Here is a 13812-nt window from a genome sequence, read left to right on the forward strand (position 1 = left end):
AAATGGTCCGCGAGTCTCTGTTACCTTGACGACGTCATCATCTTCTCGCCAACGTTCGACACTCACCTTGAGCGTCTAACAACTATACTTGATTTATTTCGAAAGGCGAAGCTGCAACTCAACTCGTCGAAATGTTGTTTTGGGCGCCGCCAAATTACTATTCTGGGCCATCTCGTCGACGCTTCCGGAGTACAGCCTGATCCCGACAAAACTCGCGCTGTCCGAGACTTCCCGGTTCCGAAGACAGCCGCAGATGTTCGTAGTTTTGTTGGGCTATGCTCGTACTTTCGTCGTTTTGTTCAAGATTTTGCGGAAATTGCTAGACCCCTCACTAATCTGCTGAAGAAAGGCGTACAATTTTCGTGGGGTACTTCAGAAGCCACCGCCTTCTCTCGTCTCGTCACTCTTCTCACCTCACCACCCATTCTCGTCCACTTCGACCCTGATGCCCCTACAGAATTGCGTACAGATACCAGCGGTCATGGCGTAGGTGCCGTCTTAGCCCAAGCGTCAGCGTGGCCAGGATCGCGTTATTGCCTATGCAAGCCGCCTCCTATCGCCATCGGAGCGCAACTATTCCATTACGGAAAGGAAATGTCTTGCTGTGGTCTGGGCAGTTGCGAAGCTCCGGCCTTACCTTTACGGTCGTCCTTTCTCCGTAGTCCCTGACCATCATGCCCTCTGCTGGCTCTCATCGCTAAAAGATCCTACAGGCCGGCTTGGGCGATGGGCTTTGAGGCTACAAGAGTTTTCATATTGCGTGGTGTACAAGTCTGGCCGCCTGCACCAAGGCGCTGACAGCTTGTCGCGTTACCCTGTTGACGACTCTGACTCCTCCAATATTGACAGTGCTGCTTCCGTTTTCTCAGTATCCAAGCTCCTTAATTTCGCCGACGAGCAACGTCGTGATGCCTACATCAGAGCACTCATCGACCATTTTGAACACGCTCCGGCCGATGCTACTCTACGCCTCTTCATCCTCCGCGATGGTACTCTATCCCGTCGTAACCTTCATCCGGACGGCTCGGAGTTCCTACTTGTAGTACCTAAACACCTCCGCTCAACCGTTCTAGAAGAGCTTCATGACGCTCCAATGGCAGGACACCTTGGCGTATCTCGAACCTATGACCGAGTACGTCGTCGTTTTTTCTGGCCGGGCCTTGCACGTTCCGTACGGCGTTACGTCGGCGCTTGTGAGCTTTGCCAACGACGCAAGAAGCCTTCCCAGCTTCCCGTTGGTTACCTGCAGCTGCTCGACATCCCTGCCGAGCCCTTCCATCGTGTCGGCTTAGACCTTCTCGGACCATTTCCGAAATCTACATCAGGAAACAAGTGGATTGCCGTCGCTGCGGACTGCGCGACCCGCTACGCCATAACACGCGCTCTTCCGGCCAGTTGCGCTACTGATGTTGCGAACTTCCTCCTAATTTTGATGCGTGGTGCTCCGCGTCAAATGCTCACCAACCGTGGCCGTACCTTTTTGTCCAAAGTCATTGACGACATCATGCGTGCCTGCTCAATACAGCATAAAATTACCACCTCCTACCACCCACAAACGAACGGCCTCACTGAACGTTTGAACCGCACCCTTACAGACATGCTATCGAAATACGTTTCCGCCGACCACCGTGACTGGGACCTGGCTCTACCTTATATTACCTTTGCGTACAACTCTTCCCGTCTTGAAACTGATGGCTTTTCCCCGTTTTACCTCTTGTATGGCCGCGAACCGACGCTACCACTAGACACTGTGCTTCATTCCACCACAGCTTCAACTAGCGATTGTGCCCGTGATGCAATCGCCCGTGCTGACCATGCTCGCCAACTTGCGCGTGCTCGTCTGCAAGTGTCTCAAGACAAACAGAAGCAACGCTACGACCTCCGTCACTGTGATGTGCATTTTGCGCCCGGCACCCTCGTGTTGCTTTGGTCACCATCGCGTAAAGTTGGCCTTTGTGAAAAACTGCTCTCCTGTTACACAGGCCCATATCGCGTGCTCCGCCAAGCGACCGATGTCACCTATGAAATCGTTCTAGCCACGCCCACTACGTCCTCCGCTGTGATATTGTCCACGTCGCCAGACTCAAACCCTACACCTCTCCAAGCGCCTTGGATCTTTAACAGCACCGTGACGGCGCTTTTGCCGTTGGGGGGGGGGGGGGGGGGGTAGTATAACGATATCATCTAGAGATGCTCAAGAGACGAGTCACCGTGGGAAAGACGATGAAGTGTGTCTGGGCTTTTGGCGCGAGCAAGGTGTCGGCCTGGCGATTTGGTTCCAGTGCAAATATATTGTAAATAGCCTCTTTCGTGTGTGTCTTTCCACACGTAATATTTCAATGTGTACGCAGGCCAGAATTTATGATATCTTGAAAGAGAAAGAGGTAGCCAACTAACAATTATGTCTAATGATAGCCTATGTCTAGAGAATCAATATGTTGCTGTATGTTCAACTCGCTACAAATTGCTTTGCGCACTTTTTTGACGCTGAAAAAGGCCTGCAGACTTCAGTGACCTCTTCGGCAGAGTCTTTTATCAACAGTGTGTGAAATGCACATGAATGATATGTGTTTCATCATTGCTTCTCTTTCCTGTAGGTAATGCTAGCGACTTATTTAAAAAAACTTATACAACATTTATTGGGGATGGAAATATCGAAACGTGCATGCAGAGGCCAGAAATATATATAATTAACTTACTAACCGAAGTTAGGCCAAGCCGGATTCATTCGAAATCAGAATCAACAGCAGCCATGCTCAGCAAAGCTTCTACTAGGACTCCGAAAAAAAAGAGGCTGCAGTTTTGCCGGAAAGGCGAAAGCGAAGCATAAGACTAGTCCCAGTGAACTATTAATGTACCATAGATGTCTATAGAACATCGTGTTTGAGACATTGCGCACATCCTATAGATATCTATATTTCTCCAAACAACATTACAAATACGTACCATGGATAATCAAGTCCCATCCAGATCACGTTGCTGTAATGTTGAAAGGATGTCGCAGCTGGACATAAGTAACCTCTAATAGATGTTCTTTTTGGGGATGCAGGAGGTCCATAGAACATCTAGTGGATCTTTCCTGTTGACGCTATAATGAACTGCATACCTGCAAGTGCCACAGCAGATGTACTATCGAATACAAATGAAATGCGAACAGCAGAGTGTGTGGCCAATATATATATATATAAGTCGGTTATAACATAAGAAGACAGGAGACGCGCCCCGCCCTGACTACTGAAGCGCAGCAGCCGATTTCCACCGCGACTAAAGAAATAGTCCCGCTGACGCGACTCGGCCCAGAAAATCTATTCTGGACACGCATGGCGGCTGCACGGCCACCATTATCCACCATCTTGGTTGTCTCATTGGCTGTCAAGAGGTCATGTGTTTTGAAATTTGTGCCGGGCAATGGTAGTTTTGCAAAACGCAATTTTGCGTTTTCATCAGAATGACGAAACATGACGTGAAGCTCCAAATTTTATCGACTAATACTTTTTTTGCGGTCCTTGGTACTGTTGCGGCTCGAGGTGACGTTTGGGCCAAGAATCCAAGCCCATCGATGAGTACATCAGGTAGAAGGAAATAGGAAAATTTTTCATTTACATTATGTACACTGGGCCCTGGTACGGAAGCCCACTCCATCAGGAGCATATTCAACGTCTCAGTTCGTATCAGGTCACGTCAACACCTCCCCCACTGCAATCCCTTCGTCTTCCCTAGCAGACTCGACTGGGGAATCTGCTGACCTTGGTGTGGCCAATCAGAGGGGTTGTCGTGTTCACCCCAACTCCTCCTCTACTGTTCGCCTTTTGCTGCCACTGCGTGGTCTTCTGGGAAACCGAGATCGTTGTGGCTCCCACGGCAGCAATTCCTGGAAGCTGGCCTCTCGCCTCAATCCGGTTAACTCTTCATGGCCGACGCTGATGAAAGGCGCTGCCTCGTGGCAACATCCAAAGGTGCGCACTCCCGATTCGGGACGCTTGTCAGCTTTCACCGTCGGTGTCGACCACTGTCGCCGTCTGGGCAACGCTGATGAAAGGGGCTGCCACGTGGTAAATGTCCAAGGTATACCTAGGACCAGGCTGAGAGGCAACAGACTTCCCCGCCGACCTGAGGGTGACCAGCTGTCAGGTTGCCCGAAGCGTCGAGGTTCCCTTTAGCGGTGATGGCCGACGACCTGTTGCAGCTGGGATTCCAGCCCTCGCGTGTTGCGGCCTTCTTCCTAGGCAAACACAAGCACACACCCACACACACACACACACTCTGGCCGGCGTGCCGAGCCACACGCCTACCGGACGCTATGATCCCCGCATCGCTTTGCAAAATTTTACCCCTCTCTCTGTCTCTCTCCATTTCTAGCGTGGTCAGCCCTCGGCAAGACAAAAGTTAGTTGCCTATGTTAATAATGTCGATAGCGATCCGTACAAACACTCCCCTTTTTTTTACCGAATTGTTGTTTAAAATCCCCGACTCAAACCGTCTGCATTCTTATTCTGGCTCCCTTTCCTATACTTGCACTTCGAAGTTGTATTCCTGCAGAATGAGACTCCATCTCAACAGTCTCATGGTTTTTCCCGACATTTGCTTCAGCCATGCAAGAGGGCAATGATCGCTCTCGACCGTAAATTTCGTGCCTTGAATATAGCATCCTAGCTTTTGAATGGCCCATACAATACACAAACACTCTTTCTCAGAGGTGCTGAATGCCTCTTCTCACGGTGAGGGTTTTCGACTAAGATACAGCACGGGGTGCTCTTCACCGCTTTCGTTAAGTTGGGAAGGATGACACCTGCAGAATGAATTCGCGGCGAAAGTCGGGCGAGACAAGCACAGGCCGTGAAGCCAAAGCATAATTCAGATTCTGGGAAGCCTCTTCCCTATCAGCGCTCCAAGCGACCACTTCTGCTCCACGCTTCCGGAGGCTGTCAGCGGACTGGCAAGCTCCGAATAATTTGGAATATAGTGCTGGTAATACCCGACCATTCCCAGAAATGACCGCACATCTTTTTTTCATTACTGGCCTTGGAAAGTTAGCTATTGCCGCCACTTTGGCTTTCATCGGTTCACGTTTTCCCTGTCCTATTTCGTGCCCCAAATACGTGACACGGGCCTGCCCGAACTGACACTTTTCGGCCTTGATACTCAAGCCCGCCCCTCTGATTCTTTCAAGCACCGTCTGGGTATGTTGCAAATGAGACTCCCAATCATTAGAAAACACGGCCACATCATCCAGATAGGGCAGCGCGAATTCTTCCAGCCCTTCAAGCACCTGATCCATCAGTCTTGAAAAACAGAACGGCGCGTTCTTCAAGCCGGAACTGATGGTAACGGGCTGGTAAACCCCGAAAGGTGTTACAAAGGCCGCGTAGCGACTGGCTCGTTCTGTTAAGGGCACCTGCCAGTAACCCCTGACTAAGTCTAGGGTTGTAATGAATGTAGCTCTGCTTACGAGTTCTACCCTCTCCTCTATATTTGGCAAGGGGTAGATTTGGTCTTTCGTGATGGCATTTTGCTTTCGATAATCCACGCATGGCCGTGGATCTTTCCCTGGTACCTCAACTAGCATTAGAGGGGAGCAATATTCGCTATGTGCTTCCTTGATCACACCAAGACGAAGCATCCTTTTTACTTCTGCCTTCATTATGTCTAGCTGCCGCCGTGATAGGCGGTACGCTTTTGACTTAAAAGGCACTTCCGTCGTTAGCTCAATGTCATGTTGTGTCAAATGAGTCACTCCTAACTTTTCCCCAAAACAATCCACGTAATCCTGAGTAAGACTCCTCAAATCTTCAACTTTCTCTGTACTTAACGCCTCCTTGTTAACTGCTTGTGTTATTACTTCTTCCACACTAGGGCCCGTTTTCCCACGAAAACAAGGTAACTCTAGAGGAACGTCCTCTGAAACATTCATAGCTATGCTGACAATTGCTGCTCGCTCAAAGAAGGGTCTCATTAAGTTTACATGATAAACTCATTCCTCACGTCTACGTCCAGGCAACCTCACGGTGTAATTCAGCTCTGAAATGCGATCAATAACCTCGGCGGGTCCCTCCCAGTGGACTTCCAGTTTAGCTTGGCGATTTGGCCGCAAGATCGTCACTTTGTCGCAAATTTCAAATGATCGCTTCCTAGCATTTCTGTCATAATATCACTTCGAAGCGTCTTTCGCTGCTTCTAGGTTACACTTCACAATCTCACGAGACTTATGCAACCTTTGCATTAGGTCCAACACATACTCGACCACACTTTTGGGCACGCGATCGTCCTCCCATAGCTCGCGAATTAGCCTTAGGAGACCTCTACGATTTCGTCCATATACCAGCTCTGCCGGGGCAAGCCCTGTTCCTTCGTGTGGTACCGTGCGCAGCGCAAAAAGCGTGCCCAGTAGGCAACAGTCCCAGTCACACTTCCTTTCATGGCAAACCGCTCTCAAAACTTTCTTGAGGACGGTAGCCACTGTAAGGACGGCGTGCCCTCTCTTTACGCTGTTGCTCTGAGGATGATAGACCGAGCTACGCAAAATTCTGATGCCGCATTTCTCGAGAAATGTTGTCATAAATGCGCTCATGAAAACTGTTCCCTGGTCTGATTGCATTTCTGCCGGGAGACCGAGGCGTGAAAAAAATGGAAGGTAGAGCATCCACTACCTCGACCGAAGTTACCTCTTTTAAGGCAATTGCCTCAGGAAACTTTGTTGCAGGGCACAATAAGGTGAGAATGTATCAGTTTCCCGCTTTTGTTTTTGGCAACGGCCCCACCAAATCCGCAACAACTCTGCGGAAGGGCTCTGAAATAATGGGCACCTTAACCATTGGTGCTTTCCATTTGTCGTTAGATTTGCCTGCTCTCTGACAAGTCTCACAAGTGCGGACGAAATTCTGCGTACGACTGATCCCCGAATGTGATTTGTGTACGACTTCCATCAAACGACGAGCAAGGATACTTGGAATTACGATCCTGTCACCACGGTAAAGCAAGTCGTGTACAATGGATAGTTCTGCACGTACATGAAAATATGGCATTAGCTCCGCTTCCAGAGATTTTGTATCAGGCCAAGAGGATAAAACAAAGTCCATGACTTTTGCGATTGTACTGTCAGATGCACTCTCCGCTTGTAATTCTGCAATGGTTAACATCGGAGAAAGAAGGCAAACAAACTCATCTTCGGCAACCTCATTGGTTTCTCCTTGCAAAGACAGTCGAGAGAGCGCATCAGCCACCACATTATCGCTTCCCTTACGGTACTCTACGGTGTAGTTGTAAGAAAGTCGCACTGACCAACGTGTAATTCGCAATGGCCGATGTCCAACACCTTCGGTTGACAGCAAGGTGACAAGAGCACTGTGGTCGGTTCGCAAGACAAAGGGGCGACCCCAAAGGTACACGTGCCAATGTTCACAGGCCCAAACACATGCTAAGGCTTCACGTTCGCCTGCAGAGTACTTCCTCTCTTGTGGGCTCAAGGTACGGGAGGCAAAGGCAACCGTCTGTAGAATTCCCTTGTTATATTGTTGCAGCACAGCGCCCAGTCCATACCCGGAGGCATCGGTCGTGACGATGGCGGGTAGGTTCGGGTCAAAGAAATGTAGAACCTTGCAAGTTGTCAGCAGTGATTTCAAACGGACAAAACTCTCTTCGGCAGCTGGCATCCAAGCAAATGGCTCGTTGCCTCGAAGCAATGCCCATAAAGGTTCCACAACATCCAAAAAATGGGGAACGAACTTGGAATAAAATCCCGCCAGACCAAGCAGGGAACGAAGTTCATTGATGTTTGAAGGCGCCGGAGCTTCTTTCATCGCTTGGATAGATGATGCTAGTGGAAAGAGTCCTTTGCCGTTCACAACATGTGAACCAGAAACCCAGAAACGTTAGTTCCGTGACGTCGAAAATGCACTTCTGGTTGAGTTTCAGGCCCGCTTTAGAAAGTCGTTGCAAAACGATGCAAAGATATGAAAGATGGTCTTCTCGAGAACGACCATATACGATAATGTCATCGATGTGGAAAAGTACACCTTTGCACCCTTTCAGTATGAGATGCATCATCTTTTGAAATGCTGACGGGGCTGAAGCCAAGCCGAAACATACTCTCCTAAAACGAAAAAGCCCGTCGTGCGTGATGAAGGTAGTGAGATCACGACTCTCAGGATCAAGCTCTAGTTGTTTGGTAGGCAGATGCCAAATCCAGCTTCGAGAATCGCTTGGCACCAGCTAAGCTGTGCAGCAACTCGTCTGTCTGTGGTAGTGGAAAGCTGTCAACAATTATAGCTTTATTGGGCTCTCGCAGATCAACACACATTCGTATTGAACCATCCTTCTTGCGAACAACCACTATAGGAGAAACCGGTTTCACTCAGAGGCGTCAACGCACTCGATTATGTCTTGGGCTTCAAGTTTCTGCAGTTCAGCCGACACTTGTTCACGAAGGGTAGGTAAAAGCTCTGTTCAGCTCTGTGTAGGCAAAAATTTAAAAATGGAATTCTGCAGCATAGTCTAGTGATTGCGACTTCAAGTGATCGCGTTTGACAGAGTTTGCTATTCCAATAATGCGACAAGTGCTGAAAATCTGAGGAGTTTGTTAAAGAAGGGGCGTAAAATTCACGCAGTGTCATTTTTCTCCAAAATCTAGCCCCTATGAAGAAAGCTGAAACCAGTAGGATTTGAATTACCTGGCCATTCAGGGACGCTTTCGCCAACGAATCTGCCATTTTGTTTAGAAATAGGCCCTTATGCCCTGGTACCCACACCAATCTAATCAAAGCTAAGTGAGGGGGCACTAACGATCTGAAAGCTCGCAAAACCGGGGAATTATCGGAAGCTGTGAGGGAGGAGCACAGAGATAAAACCGTCACGACCACTGTGGAACGTGTTGATGTGTTCAGTTTACGGAGGGCTACAACGACAGCTAAAAATTCCTCTGGAAAGATAGGTACGAAGTCTGGGAGGCGAAGAGAGAACAACCAATCAAGAATAGGAGAAAATATTTTAATTCCACAATTTTCTTCATTTTGGGAAGCGTCAGTGGCAATAATTGTCTCGATCGGAACGTGCAAAAAGTAATCATTTAAGATTGAGCTTAGCATGCGGTAAGATAATGCCTTTGCATTTATAGGAAAAATATCATCATACTGAATTTTAATGGAATTGGTGTTGTAAACAACAGGACTCACCTCACGAATTTGTATGTTTAATTTATCTAGGAGAGCTTGAATAAAAATAATTTATGGTGTGTGGAATCGCGGCCAGTAGAAGCCGAAAAACAAGTCTGGCTGGGAGATAAAAACTGTTTGTGAACGCCTTAGGGAATTCATATAGTCTTAAATATGACTGTACAGCTAATAATCGAAACCTCGTAACAAGAGATGGCATCTTAGCTTCCAGATGTAAAACTTCATTTGCTACAAATTTAGGTAGCCCTCAACATTGTCGCAAGACCTGCCTCTCCAGAAGAACAAGGGGGCGAAGTTTATAGGCAGGAGCTCCAGAGTACAGTACACATCCAAATTCCAATACCGGTCCAACATACATGCGGTATATTGTTAAAAGCGTTGCTCTTCGCATTCCTGATCAACTATTACTCAGCCTACGCAGCAAGCCAACCGCACGAACACCTTTTGCTGCAATATAGTCAATGTGCGCCTTCCAAGACAGTGAACCGTCACATATCACGCCAAGATACTTGACTGTCTCTACTTGTGGGATAATATTTAGATGATAGGAGAGGGAAATATATATGGGGTCCTTTAATGGAAAGGCTAGCACTGAGCATTGGTAATGCAATGCAACCAATGTTCCTTAATTTCTTCCCCTCTAAAACCATCATACGATGGTTTTAGAACGTCTTGAGTGGCACCTGGAAGGCCTTCAACTTTTACCCGAGACAATGATAGGCTTCAGAAAACATGTTAGCACTCAGGACGCTATGCTGAGGATCAAAAACCAGGTGTTTGATTTACCAAGTACAGCTCAGCTAAGAACAATCGTAGGGGTCGATATGCAATGAGCTTTTGATAGTGTCACCCACCACGCAATTTTAGAAAACCTCAAGGCGACTAAACCTGGGCCTAGAGTATACAACTTTGTTAAAGACTTCCTAAGTGAAAGGACGGTTAAAGTGAAACTTGAATATGTGTCACCTAGCCATCCGATCACGCGCGGAACACCCCAAGGTTCTATTCTCTCGCCGACTTTATTTAACATTGCGATGATGAAGCTACCCGCATTACTAGAACAAATACCAAACCTAGAACATAATCTGTACGCCGATGATATAACTATTTGGTGCTGTCGAGGATCACCAGGATGGCAAGAACACATTATTCAATGTGGACTAGATACTATACCTGACTACGCCGAAACACTAGGGCTAGAATGTTCCCCTCAGAAATCAGAATATATTGTCATTAGTGAAGACGTTAGCAAGCGAGCCGAAGAATATAAAAATTTAATCAAACTTCGAATGAAAGACGCAGTCTTACCCCACAAGAATACCACAAGAATCCACGGCTTTTTCTACAGGACAATGGTAAAGCATCAACATGGGTGCAGAAGCTGACCGTACAACTGGAACAGATCCTTGCAATGATGCGTAGAATAACTAGACAAAGGAGAGGAATGAAAGAACGTGAACTTCGTAAGGTTATAGAAGCCTTGATCTTTTCTAGGATAATGTACTATCTACCATACGCTAAGATAACCAGCACTCAGTGCAAAAAGATAGACATTATAATTAGAAAGTGTGCTAGACTTGCCCTGGGAGTTCCTAAGTTTGCACCTAACCATAAAATTGAAGCAACCGGCCTCTTTAACTCACTAGAAGACAGAATAGACATGCACAATCAAGCACAAATACAGAGACTTAAATCATCTACTAATCAGGGTCGACGAATACTGAATAGATTGGGGTACGAAACCGCTAACTTACCCCCAATTCCACCGAAACTACCACCGTGGGATGATCTGCCAAGGATAACCGTAGATCCCATTCCAAAAAATATGCACCCGGGAAAGAATAGAAATAGGCGCTCAAAAAGAACAAGTGTAATGCAGAGGACAGAGGATAAAAGCACGTACTACACAGATGCCAGTCATAATGCCGAAATCAGCAAAGCAGCGGTCGTGGGCCATGACTCGACGCTTGTGAAAAATTACTTGGGAGTCCCAACGCCTCACGACGTGGAATTGCTGGCAGTAATGCTCGCCATAACGGAAATGACACATACATCTGACACGATCACAATCCGAACAGACAGTCAAAGCGCTTGCAGAGACATTCAAGATGAGACCTTCCTTACCACATACGCACAAAGCTCCACATGTACATGCATGCTCACCCCCTACTACGCATACGTATACAATGGGTTCCAGGCCATCAAGGATTGCGAGGAAATGTAAGAGCACACCAGCTCACCCGCGCAGAAAATCCGGGACCTCCTATCCTTTGGCTCGTCGAAGATACTTACAATCCCAGAAAAGAGCAGAAGATGCAGCGGAAAGAAAGGATACATATTTTGAAGTCCTCGCAGGGAAGCATCAACAATTCTCAACACACCATCCTACACGCATTCGAGAGAGGATGCCTCAATCATACGAAAAGCACAAACACACACATTACTCACCACCACACTATACGCATTATATTAACAGGGACCCAGGCTCCCCCACTTGTAAACAGTGCGGGGCCTATCCATCAAATAAACACATCTTGTGGGAGTGCCCTGCAAACGCCATGCTTAAAAAGGCAATAATTTCCAAATTACCATACAACCAGCGTCCTGGCAGCTGGGAGGAGTGGACCACTCCCCCATGAAGGTTTGAAAAACTGTGGTGGCCGCTTCTGGTGCAGCACGTCAAGAACGTTCTGGGCCAGGAGGCATGCATGAGCCTACCAGGAGGCCCGGACTTGGGCTTTAGTTCCTTCGGGGCTAATAAATGCTATTTCTCTCTCTCTCTCTCTTCCGCTCTTCTTCTTCTTCAGTGATCGCCAGCGATCTTCTTCTTCACCAGCTGATCAAAGCCAAAAACTGGTCTGCTTCTTCGCTGGCGCCCGTCAATGCAGGTGCCGGCGCATGCTGCGTGGATTAGCGCGCGTCTTCGGCTTTCTAATTATGTACTACATGTTGCAAAGTGTGGCAATATATATATATATATATATATATATATATATAGAAAAATGAGACGCACAACTTCGCGGTTCTCTTAGGTTTATTTACCCAACAGTTTCGGTCGGTGGACCGACCTTTATATATATATGCATATATGGGTGGGGTTCGGAATGTTGGTCAAGCCCCCCCCCCCCGGATAAAAGAAAACTTTCCGCCTATGATCTGACTCAATGCGCGACGCGAATTGTGTAGTATTTTCTGGAAGACACGCAGGCACCAGCGATTACTCTGATCCTTCGACGACTCGTGTAAGAGCCGACGCGTTTGACTCGCTGATCAGATTTTCGACGATTGCAGACTCTGCTCGCCGCTGTCGTTGTGCTTGACTGTTACTTGTTTTTCTGGGTACAGGTTCGCCTAATAAAAAGTTAGTTTAATGACACATTTAAAAAAAATAAAGAAATGGCGAACAAAACCCAGTACCACCATTGATACGAAAATCATGTGCACTGCTCGAGCAAGCGTGATGCTGTGAAAGAACGTCGCAGTTCCGCTCGAAAGGCGAAGCATCGATTGCGATAGCAAATTAGTGGACAGCTATACGAAGTACGAATAGTAGTTTTATCGGCCGTACAAATTTGCAAACATAGGCATACTAACTAAATTAACAAGCATGGTGTCACGCGCGCACAAGCAAACATGAACGCATCTCACTCGATGACAGCGGAAACTCGCTGTCAAAACTCTGGAGTAAGCGCGGCATCAGCAGCGAGTGAATTGACCTTCGTGCTGCGTCTCGCATCAACACGAACTATGAAGCGAAAAGACAGCGCACGGTGTCCCCGACGTAGGTGGCTTTCAAGATACGGCGGTCCGGGTGTGCTCCTCTCCCTGGAGTGTTGCGCGCGACGGAAGACGGCGTGCTTCCTTCCCGCTTTCCTCCATTGGGTGCGCGAGATTGAGCCGCGAATGCCGGCTCCGCTCGCACACTTTCATTCGCACATACAACATACGGCGACCGCCCTTGGACTTTATACGGAACCTCACGGCGACGGCAGAAATACGCCTGGAGTGTCCTTATAATTGCTATCGCAATAAAAACTTTAGATAACAAATTTAATACAGTCCTATTCGACTCGACCCTTGAATATTCAGAATAGTCGTCACCCAATTAGGTCTTCGAATGAAACAGTCAAATTTAAAAATACATTTTTTTCCCAATTCTTTTCTAATACTTTATTGTTGACTGTAAATGATGAAACATGAAATTAAAGCAATGGCCACAGTTAATGGCCACAGTTAATGTGATATTTTTTATCACATTCACTGTGGCCATAACATACCAGAGCACGCTGCGTCTCAGGTAGCCATACTCTTCTAGCTAAACCCAATCACTCATAATAAAATGTTCAGATGCAGCATTTGGCAGTACTCGGTACTATTTGTAGATGCAGCACTTGTGTCCTCTCATCGAATTAAATCAGAATACATTTCCTTGCAACATACTTTATACAATAGCGGCAGTATCTTCCGCAACAATCTGAAGGAGAAAAAATGAGCTTTTTTTTCACTCTGCTGTTACTGCAAATGACACACGTCTTTGATCGCGACGGTATACACATATATTAATTGGTTCACCAAGCTTACCTTTATAAACTTTACATTATAATGCACGACTGCGTATTCTCTTAAGAGCCCAGATTTCACAAAC

The sequence above is a fragment of the Dermacentor silvarum genome, chromosome 2 (genome assembly GCF_013339745.2).
Source record: "Dermacentor silvarum isolate Dsil-2018 chromosome 2, BIME_Dsil_1.4, whole genome shotgun sequence".
NCBI lineage: Eukaryota > Metazoa > Arthropoda > Arachnida > Ixodida > Ixodidae > Dermacentor > Dermacentor silvarum.